Source organism: Aulostomus chinensis, chromosome 20, assembly GCF_037954235.1.
Source record: "Aulostomus chinensis isolate RoL2024-O1b breed Wild chromosome 20, RoL_Achi_v1.0, whole genome shotgun sequence".
Lineage (NCBI taxonomy): Eukaryota > Metazoa > Chordata > Actinopteri > Syngnathiformes > Aulostomidae > Aulostomus > Aulostomus chinensis.
The window spans coordinates 21,747,633-21,763,917 of record NC_141339.1 but is presented as its reverse complement, the minus strand read 5'-3'; positions in this window follow the sequence as shown (position 1 = coordinate 21,763,917).

Genomic DNA, 16,285 nt, shown 5'->3' with positions numbered 1-16,285 from the left:
CATCCATCCATCCATTTTCTATCCTGTAAAGGGTCGTGGAGGGGGCGGGGGGTGGAGCCTATCCCAGCTGACATTGGGTGAGAGGCGGGGTTCACCCTGGACGTGTCGCCGGTCCATCACAGGGCCATCAGGAGCAATCAGGGGTTCATGGTTCGGTTGCTAGACGGTCACTCGACCTCCGAGCCACGCCACCCCCAAATGTTAAGCTTTTACTTTTAATCATTTGATTCATTATTATGAATTTTTAATATATTGTTGAGGTTTGTAAGTTGGATTAGACAATGTAAAGGTGTCAACTTCGGCTTAAATACTTATATTATAAATAATATAATATATATTTTAAATATCTATATTTTACAGAACCAATCAGTGGATGATCGAAGAAAACAATGAGATGAATGATAATAATGAAAGTACAGTGAGAAGTCTGCTTTTACATCAACATAATGATGATATAACAACTGAACAGGTCAGAAGAGAACTTCATCTTTGCCATTAATATCTGGTACATTTTTCTGATACTTTTACTTGCAGGACTGTTGTTGCATTACTTTAGCAGCGTGGTATTAGGAGCTGAATACTTGCTCCACCACTGCTCACAGCGCTGTGCTACATACCGGGGATGATGCACTGCCTGGGGGCTGAGTGGCAGCTTTGACGCTCTGATCACCGGTTTCCTGCCTCTCACCTTTTGGTTCAAAACCAAAGTAGAAAAAAAATACGACTAGAGGCAAGGTGCTTACCGGTGATGCCTCGCGAACCTTTGTGGTGTGATTGAGTGCAGCAACAAACTTGAATATGACATAAGTTGCTTTAAAGATACGTATATGTGTCCATCGTGAAAAGCAGATGAAAAGAGCCTTTGGTGATGCCGGAGATAGAAATGACTTAAAGAAAGAGGTAGAAAAAGAAGGGGGGGGGTTGGTGTTTTTGTGTTTGATGTACCACTTGACAAGGAGGAGTTTAGAAATCCTTGTGTAGTACAATGCAAAGGAAGAGAGGTTTCATTTAAATGCATGCTCACTCAGGGCCTGTATGGAGTCGGCGTCTGCAGAGAATTCATCATGGCCTCGCCGATAAAGCCTCGGCCTCTTAGCGAGGGGAAAGGAGAGACCGATCGCTCTCTTGAGGTGAGATTGCCTCGTGGATGGACACTTGTTATGTAGAAATATACAACACTGATGGATATCACCACACCACTTATCCATCCATCAATGTGGACGATGAAGGGAAGCATAACTGCATCAGTGCTTAAGGCGTCACATCATTGGAAATTTTCAGAGAGCTGAATCCATAATTGCACTAAAAATATCCCAAAAATGACCGAGGTTCTAAAAGAAACTAAAAAGTAAAAAGGTCCAGTAGCAGTTTCAGACGTTTCCTCATGGTCGGACAGCTCTTGCGTGTAGTATTTAGCTACTGTTAGACTGTTAGCTGTGCGGCTCACGTTGAGTGGAAGCTAGCGGTACTTGCTCAGGAGCCTCCCAGGCCGGAACTGGACTGAATACAGCCTCAGACTTTGACGAAGGAAAGAACCCAGCACCAGGTTCCTGATGGTGCGGGAGGTACGGTAACGTTCTTCCTTGTCGTCAAATTGGACTCCGCCAGCCATCTGGATCATGTTCTGTGTTCGATTCCGCTGCCACTGCACATGAAGACCTCTGCAAGTTGACTTTGAATGACAGCACCATCGAGTGGTTACAGGAAGTCAGCCTGATGTGACAAACATCACCTGATTGTCATCAAAATGGCTTTGCTGTCCTCAGTGGATTTACAGCAACACGCTACACAGTAAGTGTGCGTTTTCTAGAGCCACCTAGTGGAGGCAGGAAGTGAGTTATGATATTTCATCACCTTGATGGAGGCATGTGCTCTCTGATTGCTCTCTAGTTACTTGGTTGCTTCGAAGGACATTGTCTTTTTATCAAAAAAGAAATATTTTCCAGCTCACCAAGTGTTTCTGAGTATGGGGTGCATATTATGAACCGAACGAAAGGCTAAATGCCACCGTCGAGTATACAATGTATGTGGATACGAGGAGTCCTCACCGATGTAAATTCAACACGGCGAACATTCATGTGGACCAACATAATTTAATGACACATCATTTAGCTTTGAGGAGCAATTAGTGCAGATCTGCAAACACAGACACAAGAGCAATGGCCTTAGGTGGCAAGTGGCAGTGCTGAGTGTGTGTGTGTGTGTGTGTGTGTGTGTGTGTGTGTGTGGCTTTTATATTTGCATGTTTAAAAAGACCTGCAGTTAAAGCATAACTTGAAATTCCAGTCAACTGCAGTTGAGATATTAATTTAAATTCAGCCATGATTTCCATGATAACGCTTGACATTTCAACATGTCCCGTATGACTCAAGCGTAAACCATAATATTCTCGTATTTTGGATGTTTGAGGTTATGATGTGCTATGTGTCATAACCGTGTTCTAACACATTTGTGTTTTCAGTGAATATGTAAGATAACTTTACATTCTTCTGGAAGCTGCAAGGCGGGAGTACAAATACGCCTGTGGCACATTACAGCGCAGGTGAGGTGCTTGAGCTGGATCAGCAAGAACAGTCTTTTTTTCTGTGTTTGCTCACTCTGGCAATTAGCTTTTGAACCTCCATCACGTCTTTGGACAAAACTGTCCCAGCTACACGCATCCGCCTCTCTACGGAAGGTTCCTCGCAGCGGAGTTGCTCGCCCTGTCCTCTGTTTTCCTCTCCCTCTCTCTGTCTCTCACACACATTAAAGCAAGTCAAAACTAATCCAAACACAATTTTCCATCTGTTTCCACTCCAATTTCCCCATAGGTTACTGGTTTTATGCTTCTTTTTTTCCCCTCATCTCTGATGTGATAGATGGAAAAAGTTTTTTGGTGTGCAGGGGGTTTAGGGGCTGGCATGGTGACGCCGGTGGCGGCGGTGGTGAAGTAGGCAGCAATTACTGTGGCGCTAATGAACTGCCTCTCATTATCAGTGAATCAACAGGCCTGTGCTAATTACCGTTAGCAGGACAGACTCCTCTCTCCCACTGCTATGGGCTTCAAGGTCCCTCCGGAGCTGCAACACACCGGATGGCCTGCCAGCAGCTACAGGTGCAAAGCATCATTGCCAATGTTAAAAACAGAATTTAACGCAGGCGCTCGCATGCAAACACGAGCCTAACAAATTTGCTTTCAGACCAATAACGCGTTACTCACACGCTGCTGTCACCTCAGGAACGTGGCCCGGCTTTACGCCTCCACGTGTGGGAGTTCTGATGTTTTTGGAACCCCTTGCTACAAATTTAGCTCAAACGTCCGCCGGGGCTCAAGGATGAGCTGCAGAATGTAGGAGGTCAAATGTTCAAGGTCATTGTGACCTCACATGAAAACGTAATCTCAAGGCCGCCCTGAAGAAATGTCTTTGAATATAATACGAACAAACACTCACAAACGTATGCCCTGATGTCAAAGGTCAAAGGTCAAGGTCACAGCGAAAGGCAGACATCGTAGAAGCAAACAACTGAAATTCGGTATTTTTAGTTTACATGCTTGGTGATGATTGGCCTGGTTTTCAACCTGTCACTCGGTAAAAAGAAGCACTTTTATTGCTCTTTCTTTCTTGAGTATCAATCTACTGCAACTTGGTAACAGTCGTAAACTCGTACCACTTGAAATCAGCCGGTTGATTTAACTCTGCACTGCATCATCAACATGAATTCAAATAGGAGAGCAAGAAATTCAAAATGAGTTTAAAGCTTTTTAAAAAAAAAGAAAAAAAGATGATGTCACTCACATGTAAACACCGATTCTGCAGTTTAACTCACCGCTACACGAGGCTTGTTGGCACTTGGTTACCAAAGTCACCCCAGACATGGACAAACCCCAGACCCGGGTCCAGGTGCTGACCACATCCAGACCCTGAGAACCCCTCTCAAGTATGTGATGTAAGACAGAACTCGTGCCTACGCAGGAGGACAAAGAGGAAGGGGGTGTGAACTTTTACAGTTCTATCTGAATCTTTTTCTATTTCCAGCCGCTGTACAGGGTTTCCTTACTTTACTGCTTCGTATTAAAGTCTGTTCACTAACATAATAATAATTACGGGGGACTTTTATTGTGGAGAGTTAATAGGAAATGACATGTTTATTCACCGTTTTACAACCGCTCGTTTGACCACTGGTCACAGCCACGCTGCTTTTTAACAGCAGCGACTCGATGCGCCCGACGCCATTAGGTCAAGACACACCTTCAAGCAGCGAGCCCTGATGTAGTGGAAGTGCAAACCCCTCCTGAACGGAGATTATATAGCGTAATATTTGTCGTGTGAATAAGCAGATAACTGGGATTTAATGCTGCGACTGGAGTTAACTCGCTCAGGAGAAATGAAAACTCTGATACGTTAGCGAGCGAGTGTAAACCCAAGCGATGATGTATGTCTGTTATTCCCGTGTTGTTGGGTTTTTTTTGTTTGTTTTTTGTTTTGGTTTATCTGAATTACTGCAACAGTTTCTCTGGAAAATAAATCATTACATCTGTTCGCGGAGTACATCCTCAGACGTTTGGTGTTTTGTTTTACAGGAAAAAATGAACTTTCTATCGCTCTATAATCCACTTTGAGCACTGATTTGCTGACTTGTGAAACACTTTGGACTTCTTGCTTGCTCTCAAGACACTGTGGCGTCGAAGGCTGTCCGTGATGGCAGAGCTTCTCTTGCACATGCACGACTTGCATTATGGTTGACTCAGATCTTGGAATAACACCCAACAAACAGCAGACAGAAATTGTTTGCAATTAGCTAAACTTATCTTTGTCACAGGCCAGAAGTGCGGCTCCAAATGAATGATGCTTCATGTCTGGATGCAATTATTTGCAAAGGCTGGAATGTCTTATCCGGGCTACCCATAGCCAAACATGCACCGAGGTTACACAGAGACGTTCGTGTGGCTTTTTTTCATTTATTTCCAAATCAGTTCAGGCGATGGGAACGTCTGCTTGGCTCATCGGGATTTAGGAGGTGACTTCTATGCCAGCCTCTGCACTGTTGTGTCAGTCGGCAAATGTCTGTTAATGAGCTAGCCCAGTGGTGATGGACCCTGTTATACATCATATATATTACAAATGGAATTCTGGCAGCGACATCAACAGAAAAAAAGGCTGTAATAAGTTATTATCAATGCAAACTGAGCATTTGCACCTCCTGCAGATTCACATTTTGGCAAAATACAAGTTGCAATGAAGTAGGAGGTTACAACGCTGCCACACCTCAAAAACCTTTTCAGCTTTTTGATGAGTTATTACCAGACAAAATCTGCTGCCCCCACAAATTTGGCACCTGAAGTATTAAACCACACTTGCCTCTACTGCCGTAACAACAGCTGTCACCAAATCAACGGATAAGCACACAGAGTATTTGATATTGAATATTTTCAAATGTGATCATTTTAAAATGATTTCTCCTCATTCCATCGCCCTCAAGTGGCCAAAAAGGGTAGTACAACTTGAAGTATAACCAGTGTTTCACCTCTAAATGGATGCAAATGCTAACAACGTGTCTCCACCACAGGCGCAGAAGTTTTAAATTACATACTTTCCATGTATTGTGCACATCTGCACGACAGACAGAATAATAACAATAATGACAAGAAACGTGCATGCAAAGAGAAGAGAAGCTGCTTTATAAGCTTTGTAAAGATCTGAGCAGCTAAGAGACTTTTCAGAGAACCTCTTGTCAAAGTCTGCATTCATTTTGGTTAACTACCATATGTGGCGTTACTGCTCCTGTAGGATTGAGTCAAACAGCAAGTTCCGTCACTACAAACATGTCACCGTGCTTAAAGTCACACATGACCTCCTGCACCGCCGGACATGGCGAGTTTAACGGATGTTGCAACCAACCAGGTAAGTAAAGCGTCATATGAAGACGTGTCAGATAGGACGGATATGTCTGCTTCACCTGCATCCCTTCTCTCATCAGGTATTTTTTTGTAGATGTTTGAACTCTGTGTGTGTGTGTGTGTGTGTGTGTGTATGTGTGTGTGTGTGTGTGTGTGTGTGTGTGTATTGTGTTTTTAAGAGTTGGAATTGTGTGTTTTTTAACATGCATGTCTGATTCTGTCAAAGGAAAATTGATGTCAATTGTGACCCACAAAGAAAACCTTCTTGATCTTTGTCCACCCTGGTTGCTGTATTTCCTGTTCAGACATCTTATGTGTACTCTCTCTCTCTCTCTCTCTCTCTCATCAGCTAAAAAAAGGGAGTGATTAACTGACTACAATTAACTGTCTACAACCTTTCTCTCTGCTGGCAGTATGTGCTTCTTTGCTTTTCACCACCTGTTACTCTATGCTAATCATATCACACAAAAACTTGTCTAAAACTACGGGAAAATGAGAGCTCGAAGCAGCATCAACTGTCTGACTTGTATACCTTTTCACCAGCACAAAATCTGCCGTATATCCACACGACAGCCGCCCCTGTTCTGCTAACAAGTGTTTTACAATAGATGCCGCGAGATCCATTAATCAAATGCCACTTGTAAGCCAGCGGTGGCTCTCGCCCATCATACACTCTAAATACTTGAAAAGCACAAGTTCTAACTCCATTGATAAAGGGACTAAAGGCTTTTTCAGTAAGTCACTGAGGCGAGCGAACACAAAAAAGATTCTCAGTGTCAGCCCACAGCATGAGCCATAAGATGGGACCTGGGCATATAAAACAGCCCCCCTCCTTTCCACCCATAACTTAAGCAGAGATCAGTGGCTAACACTCTTAATCCCAAGGGGGTGCTTTCTGAGCTGTAATTTAAAAATAGCGTTTTAATAACACACCACTGCTACAGTACATTAATCTCAGAATTAATTATCTACCCCACCCCCAGCCTATTTGCTTGAAAGAGGCTCTTTGCCTGCATTTCTTGTGTTTTAGTTCTATTTATTCCATGACTGAGCGGATAAAGAGATGCATGTGGAGTCAGTGTCTTGTGTGGAGTGCAGTAATTATGCAGTTGCCAGTATATTACCAGTACGTATATGAGAGCTGCAGGGTGGCAAAAACGGTCAGCAAGGTATGATATTCTTAAACAGCTTGCAATCTAAGGCAGACTCTGCAACGTAAACAAGAAACAATTCAATTAAGCAGTGCATTAAATAAAAATGTGAGCGTAATCTAAAGATATTGTACCAAACAGCTGGGGTACAGAGAATAACTTCATGTTCGTTTACATTTTTATGCATGAAAATATTTTTAATCAAACGTCACTCCTAGCGTTAGAAAATCAATTCCGAAGAGAAATTAAAGAGCATAACGTGACTGCGAGCCAGGCCTAAAGGCACTGCAAATATTCAAAAACAATATTAAACTGCGATAAATAAAATATGAACCTTCTTTGGCAATATAACATTCAAGCATCAAGGGAAGTGGGCACTTAATGCGAGTTAATGAAACACAGGAATCGCGTTTAAAGGTGCAGTAATCACCGAGCGTTTGACGAAAGGTGAAGATGTTGCTCAGCCCTCTGGCAGAAGTTGCAGGCTGACAAGTTGACATTTATTATTAGTATATGAGCTGGGGATGTTAATAAAAAAGAAAAAAAGAAAAAGGCAAATCGTTCTTGTTCTCACTCCTCTGATTGACTGACTGACCTCTATTGTCAGAGCTCCACAGCTGACAGCGATCTCCACACATACATCACCGTGTATGTTCTCGGCTGAGTAGCTACGACGTGCGTGAACTCTGCATGAGGCAGGTGCCCCCGGGTCTGTGTATCACAGATAACCTTTAAGGATGCGTAGTTCACGCCTCCTGGCCCCCAGCACCTTCCCGCTATCACATCAAAGAATCTGGATGTGGTTAAATCCAGAGACTGGAGAGACAGTGGAGGTTTGGCATGCATGATTGATGTCGAGTTTGCAACGCCGGGTATCATAAGGTGTAATATTGGAGATAGCGTGAAGTGTAGGACTGCATGTGAGCATGCTGAAGGAAGTAGGTGTTTGATGGTTTCTTGCTGATCATTTCTGCACATCTGACCATACGAACAAAGACCTGCCATTCATCTGTTGTGTGATGTAAATCCTCTGCTTCTTTAAAGGAATCCACATAAATAATCCCGTGCAGATTTCCATGTTTCAATTAAGATTTGACTGAGTAATGAAATATACAACTCTTGGAACCAAACCATGACAAAATGACATTGTTGTTTGTGACATGACGCTCCTCTGATTTCTGTGTCTCCTACATGACATCCTATTAATTTTGTTTGTATCGAGGCAGGTGGTTGTCTGTAAAAGTCATTTCGTCAATCAATTTTTTTCGGACCGACTATTTTTCAAATGAAAAAATAAGTTGCTAATTTTGTCAGTGCTCTTTCTAGACACTGCAGGTTTAATTGCTAATTGTTAACTGGGAATGAATGCATTTGCATATTAATTAGTTAGCCCATTTGCATTTTTAATTTGCTGCCTTCAAAGGGGGTGAGATAAAAGGTCGCACAATTCTGAATAATTTAAATAATTTATGCTCCATTGGTGAAAAGAAGCTGAACAGAAGTGTTCTGCGGATATTAACCCCTGAGAGCTTTTACCGAATAAAGCACTCCAAAAATTGTTTTAACAAATCTAATTAAACGGAAAAAGGTCTGAACACACAACCACCCAGAGCACTAGGAGCTAGAGTGTGTCCTCGGGAACAAAAAAAAAAAAAAAAAACGCTCAGGAGAGAGTGATGGAGGGTGTATGGATATGGAGGACGAGACTTCCCGTCCTCCATCCGGATATGAAGGCCTCTCTTGGTCTTTTCATCATTCAGATTGATCAAATACCCCTACAGGAATGCTGATGGAGTCAGCACTCAGTAACAGTAATTCTCTCTGAAGTTAAGCTGCTCTTTGCGGCGTGTCGTACTCCATAAGCAATCAAAGAGATGCTTGTGCTGCGGTGGATCCTTGAAAGTTAGCCAGGACTAATGTTAATTGCGTCCGAGGTGTCAAGCTAATGAATCACAGGGTAGATCTTTAGAGGGATGCACGCAGAGACGCTCGTAGCCATGTGCTGCTCGCTAAAACTTTCCCCTGTTCTCTGGAATTCTTATAGCAACACCCCAACTTGTAGGGAAATACTCTTTATTTGCCGTCCTCCCTAGAGCCAAACAAGAAGATAAATACCCCGCTCTCTGCGATGAGTGCAGTAGACTCACAGGAGCTGCCTGACTAGCTTAGCACAATGAATGGCAGTGGATGGGCAGGTTAGCATTCCTCCGTCAAAAGTCCTCAAATACACTTCTCTCCAAGAGGCCTTTGCCTGCAGAGTTGTGCGTAACATTTGCTGTAAATGAGAATTTAAATTTGCGAGATAATTTTTGATAGGATGCACAGCTGGAACTGCTCCCCCTGATTTAACGCGGTGCCTCAAATCTCCAGCCAACAAAACAAAAAGCGACTGCTGCTCTTTCATCGTGGCCACATTTATAGAGAGGACGAGGAGGCTCACCCCAGGACGAGTAAGATTTGGAAGCTGAGGAGGCTACACGGCTAGCGCTTCCCATCCACTACCATTAACTGCGCTAAGCTAAGTTATCCAGTCTCTCTCGGCTCCCTCATGCAGCACAGAGGAGAGAAGGGGATCTATCCTCTCGTCTGGCTCTGGAGGGGACAGTAGATGAGAGTGTCCCCGAAAAAAAGTTAGCACCTTTATTGAAATGGCCATTTGCGACAGGAAACTATTCCATTTTTGGGTGCAGGGAGCTGATATTCTCTCTCCTTCTTCTTCATCCAGGTCCCGACTGCATTGTGAGACTGTCTCCTCTCCTTTGTCCCACTGATCTTAATTACAGGCCCTGGGCCCTGAGCAGAGAAGCCCATTTAAATCAGAACACATCCAACTTCCATTATGGGCTTGGCATTTGGTCTTTGTGCCCATGCTCTTAAATTACATGTTGCCAATCCTAGTGGGCACAGGCAAGATGAGGAGCGGAGGATGGGTGAGAGATGAGATGGGGGGGGGGGGGGGGGGTTTGAGAGAAAGTGGAGAGAGGGCTAAGAGAGTAACAGTGGTGGGCAGAAAACTCACCCCTCCCTCTCCTCTTCTGCCCTCTTTATCGCCAGATAACTTATGTAAAGTAGCAGATGAAACCCATTCCCATTCACGTCGGACTGATTGTCAGAATAAGCTTGCATTCCTTTGAAAAGTGATTGACCGCCTGAAAGGGTACAAATTAGGGGCCTGTTCGTCTTTTCTTCTCCGGTCGCGGGGTTTATTTGCGGCAGATTCACCCAGGCCCAAAATTAAGTGAACTCAGGCAGGGATGAATGGGAGAGCTCTGATTGAATAATTGATTTCCTTTGTGCGGCCTGTGTTTAAGAGGGATAACTAGACATCCTTTGGAGTGTAATGATTGTAATTACTGCGATGACTGGTCATGTCAAATATGACACAGGAAAGGACTGTTATTAACCTTTATTCTCCACATGGAGAAATAAAAAAAAAAACTAACCCAATATCCTCTTGTCTCTTCCATCTGCATATGTGTTTCACCTCTACTGGAGGCATGGCTGCCATAGGTTGAATGCATGGATGAACTCATTCCCTGTCTTCTTCTTCTGGCCCGTGAAAGGTAGATGGGTAATTGACTGTGCAGTCTGTGAGTCACTGCCGTGTCAATGACTCACTCGGCTAGTGAGCCTTAGGGTAACTCGCAAAGTGTAATGCATTATAGCGCCGTGATTTAAGTGTAAAAGATATAGCCATGCTCATGATGTCTGTCAGATCCCCGTACGCTTTGACCTCTCAAGTCGAATTGGATTGTAACGCACTTGATGCATTTGAGAGTCTCGATGAAACAAATCCATCACTTATTGATCAGCCCGCTGAAGTTGCTGGACATGTGTCGGCGAATGACATTACTGATCCTTTGCCTCTGAATGTTAAACTTAAAGTCTGTTTTCCAGAGCTGTATTTCGCCGATGAAACTGTGATATTGCTTGTTTTGTTTTTTTTCATTTACAGCAGTTCCAAGTCATTAGAACTAGTTCCCAGTACAGATGATTGGTATCTGTTATTTCGCACAAATACAGAAAATAACCCCACAAAGGGGATGTATCATTGGATAAACTCGGGTTGAGAAGCTGCTTTTGTCCGTTTTTCTACACCTGGCCACAAGGAATATCCCCGTGCTCTTCCGAGACAGCTGCAGAGATGATAGCAAACGCCTGTGTATTTAGCTCACTTGTAGCCTGTTGGCCTGTTTTAGCTAGCACAGAGCCCACGAGCTATCGAAATTCTGCAGCAACATTTTGGGTTTCCTTTTAATTTCAACGTATATGCAGCATATTCCTGGGCAGAAGAGTAAAAAAAAAGACAATAAAACAGCAGAGAAGCAGTGTCAGAGATCAGGAATGAACGGACCTCTGGCAGCTATGTGGAAACGAGGCGTTCACGTAAGAACGTTGATATTCAGAAATCGTGCGCAAGTAAGGCGCGTTGTTGACGAAATGCGTGGGCCATGGCTTAGTCAAGCAACCACCTGTCAAAGAACAATTCCTCAGGAATCCAAAGTCACTCGAAACAAGCCGACGGGAGGAAATCTGACCGACCAAAAGTTAGAGCACAATCACTGAGCAAGTTTCTTGGCGTCAGCAGCTGACGGCGGCCCACAGGAGAACAGCTTCAAGCAGCTTAACGGTATCCAAGTCAGCAAGTTTCACCTCAACTGGTAAGAGAAGACTTGGCTGTAGGCTTGACAGGTTAAGTGGAAGTAAGAATGATTTTACTGTACATTTTATGATGCACAGCTGTAAGGCCTGCAGTCAAATAAAACTCATGTAGACGTAAAAGTTTTACCAGCCCTCCGAGTCCATCACTAATTCAGCATCGGTGGACGAACATTAAGGAAATGGCCAAGGTTTTGTGCTTGGTCTTTCTGTGCCTTTGCAATAGCCGAGTTTAACTCTGGTATAAGATGATTTTTAAGTCCATGTTCCACCAAAAACAACCTTAAGGATTTCCACTGGCGACAGTTGCCTTTCCAGTCTCTCTCCATTTCAATGCTCGACTCGCAGGCCAAACCTGGACAGAGTGACAGCTTTCGTACAACTAGTCCTCCTTAACCTGTTAATGACTACGCTGATCTGGATTGCAGTATAACGACATTAACATAGTACTCTGACACAGCCCTTCATTACCTTAACCTTGATAAATTTATGTTCAAAGTAAGCAGACTAAAACGTGGAATATTCTGACTTTACCTGCCTTATTCGTGTGTTGCAGATGTGTGTCCACCTTCATCATAATAGTTTTAACAGGCTTTTAGCGACACTTGGGATATTTAGACTCAGTCAAGATTCAGTGCAAAATAGTTTTTTTGGTAAGGGTTAGCGACCCCTTGACCTTACATCTAGCGCCACAAGTGGGTCAAACACACCAATGATCCAGTAAAATGTCTCCTCACCCAGCAGATAGAACACAATAAATTCAGACATTCATTGATGCCCAACAATTCGTCATCCAGTGTCTCCTTAACTTTTGCAAAACGATCAGACTGACATATAATTTGACAGAAATGTAATAACTTTGGACATCTCATGATATTTTATTCAGCATCATCATCACTTTTTCTCTTTTTAAACTCCAGCAGTTTATGACTATGCCCATCAAACAAGATCTTTTTTTATTTTTTTAACACATTATACCTATTAGAAAATGTTCAGTTTTAAAAAATGAGATCAATAACTCGCAGAATTCAAATCCCATTTCTATAAATGAAGACACAGTTTTATCTGGATTTGGTTGCGACTGTGCCGTCCTGCTATTTGTGTTGCTTAATGACTTTCTAATTCCTCATCAGTGGGTAGCTGGCCTCCACAGCAGGCAGAGGGAGAGTTGTGGCAGGGTGCCATACAGGAACAGGTGCTTCCCCCATGTCATGCTTATGTTGTCCGTAGGCCTCAATTACATCCTTTAGCTAGCTTTTAAACTTGAAGCAGGCCAGTTGGTTTAGTGGTCTGCTGTGAGACGCTTTCATACTTGAATGCTTGGTTTCACGCAGTATGAAATGTGAAGAGAAGCCAAATAATTTTTCATTTGTGGCAGCTCCTAAGGCAGCTATTTATATTTTAATTTGATGGTAAAGTTAGCGGGTTGCTACACAGCGGAGTAATCTGCTCGTTCAGGGAGTGAGATGGAAGCTAATGAAGACCTTTGAATGATGATGTCCAGCCTAATTGCTATCACTTTTTAACATACATTATACATATGTATATATTTACTACTAAAGTACATTATTTTAAATGAATAAACAAAAGGTGACCATTAGCTAGAAAGAACTAGCTTAATACATTTCAGGTTATGTTCCAAGGAATAAAGTATGTCGTTAAACCATTGTGCATCGTTGAACATCTGGTTCCAGCATCTCAAGGACAATTTTAAAATGATGTTTTGAGTTAAATGCTCGAAATAAGATCTGTGGTAAACATTAGCTTAAACATTTTATCCGACAGCATATGTCAGTAAATACCAAATTCGTGAAGGGTTTATGTGTCTTTCAAATGTTGTTTGCTGACAAGAGACTACAGAGGAGGACATTACGCATAATCACGCTGAACAAGTAGAAACAGAAAGAACCAAGCACAAAGCTAGCGGTGGAGACATTTTAGAAGTCATGCGTGTGTGCTTTAGGTTGTTCGTAGCATAACGTTAGCTTTGTGCTTCTAATGATTCCATTCACGCTTCCAAAATCATAAAAGTAATGTTCAGTAGTAAGGATTTTGATGCCTGAACAAAACTAGTAAGTCTCGTAAACATTTATTTGCCATAGAGATGATTTTCTAAAAAATAACATTTTGCTCAAGGGAAGCCAAGGTGATGCTAACTGTCGGGTTGGCTGACAAAATTACGTCATTCGTGCAGCACTCTATTAGGGATCAGAGGGATGATCTCATTTCCTTGTCAGTGTCCTTCAACCCATTTCACCTCCTTTATGCTAAACTGGGACAACTAAGACCATGATACAGCATTTAACATGCCCTCTGTTGCAAATTCAATCCTAGATATAAGAGTTTTATGTTAGGACAGGCTACTGTACCACACTACCAAATTATGTGGCAGAATAAAAGGATGTATACCTATTATCAAATCTTCATCGTTTTGTATTTTATCACTTTTTTTTTGGATTTTGCATTTTTGTATGACTTTGAGAATGTAAGTGAAACTATCTTTTCTTTAGAAACGTTACAAATTCAGGGTACCGTGTGTACTTTAGAGCACCAAAAATCTCAATATCAACATAGTCAGACGCAGGCAGAGAAAAAAAAAAAAATCACCTGCCAGCTGGAGCCTTTGCCAAATGGATAAAACTGATTTCTTCCAACGAAAAAAAAAAAAACTGACAGAGAGAGAGAGACACACACACACACACACACACACACAACCACACACACACACCTCAGAAAGTCAGTCCTCCATGGCACTTCTCCTCCACCACACTGGTCAGAGCAACATAACAGTAGTCATCTACCGGCCTCCTCTGATCTCACCCGGGAAGGAGACAACACTTTCATATCAATACCCTGTCATCTCACAATGTGGCGTCTTCCCTTTGAAGCTACAGTAGCATTGTTGCAGTTGCTCAGATGTGAAACTCCAGCTTTTATCATCCTGTTTTGGGCGAGGAGGAGAGGAGTGGGAGATGAAGGAAGAGATTTCTTTTTAACTTGGACCCACCAAAGTGGAAAGAAACAGCGCGTTGACAGGTATATAAAAAGAGTACCGCTGGGTCAACTGGGGAACTTCAGACACCAGTTTACAAGGCTTCGTGAAGTCTATCAGAAGAGATGGAGTAATAGTATGACTGGTAGGAGACCAACACTCTTGCACAACTCAGAAAGTATAAGATGCTGCAGGGATGTTGTATTTTCATATGGAAGCTCGCATTGCTATGATTTCTCTCAACCAAAAGTTAATGGGGAACAAAACTTTAGGAGACCTACTCATTTTTCTTCAGCTTGATAGCCCTCACAAGTAAAAACTACTTCATTACTTTTGATGCATAATTGCAATTGCTAGATGTCAGGAGCTAACGTTACGCTAAACCTGGATGCGTGGCTTCAACGTTACCACAACTAAGTTTTGCAAACCTCTTTAGTAACATTTAGCTACTCATTAGCAACAGCTGTTTTTTTTAAGACACATATTTGCTTCAAAATGTCGGTATCAGCTTAAGTATTTAGGGTGTAAAGTTAAAAAAAATCTTGTGAATCACATTCGTTATGTCAGGCGTTTACCCAAAAGCCGAATCATAAACCAAAACTTGACATGAGGGAATTGAAAGTACGATGATGCTAACTTAGCAAGCAGCGAAGGTTGCCATAACAACAACTCATATTTCCATCCATCCATCCATCCATCCATCCATCCATTTTCTACCGCTTATTCTGTGGATTGTGGGGAGGGGTGGAGCCTATCCCAGCAGCCCTCAGGCGAGAGGTTGGGGTTCACCCTGGACGGGTCGCCAGTCCATCGCAGGGCACCACCAGACAGACCACCATTCACACTCAACAGGCAGACTCCACACACAAAGACCCCGAGCTCCAGCCGGGGCTCGAACCCGGAACCTTCTTGCTGTGAGCTGACAGTGCAAACCACCACCAACCAGTCTGAGAAATGGGGTTGTTGTTTTGTTTTGTTTTTTCAAGATGTTTATAATATCCCAACTAGTTAAATGTTAAGACAAAATGTTTGTAGATTTCTATCTTACCTTGAGGAATAACGTTCTGGGAACGAATCGAGAACTTGCCAACATTTCATGTAATATGTATGTATATTCTGGACGTTTTTTTTAAACAATTTATTTCCAGGTTTTGAGACGTATTCCTACCCAACTATTTTATTCTCTGTTGGTGCCTGCACCTGTTTTTACCACAGGTGACTACTAGTTCTGATAACCACCAACTGTGAAACTTGCTAACGCGAACGTTCCTCCACCAAAGAGCCTTAAGACCGAAGCCAGAGAGATTTGCTCCTTGTCCTGAATTACCAGCCAGCTGTAAACTACAAGTCCCATTCCACAGCAGGAGGATCACTCATCCCATTAGCCTTGGCATAGTGCCGACTACCAATGTGAGATCGGTGGTCGTCAGGAGGCTCAGCTGGGACAAGATCCTCTGTCACTCACCGCGACACATGTCATAAAGTCATTGTCTTACCATCAATCCGGGGACCTAACCACCTCCACAGCAGATGGAGGCCCAGCAGGAAGACAGGGGGGGGCATGCCCTGAGCCTCCAACCCACACAGAGTGCACACGGCAGGAGT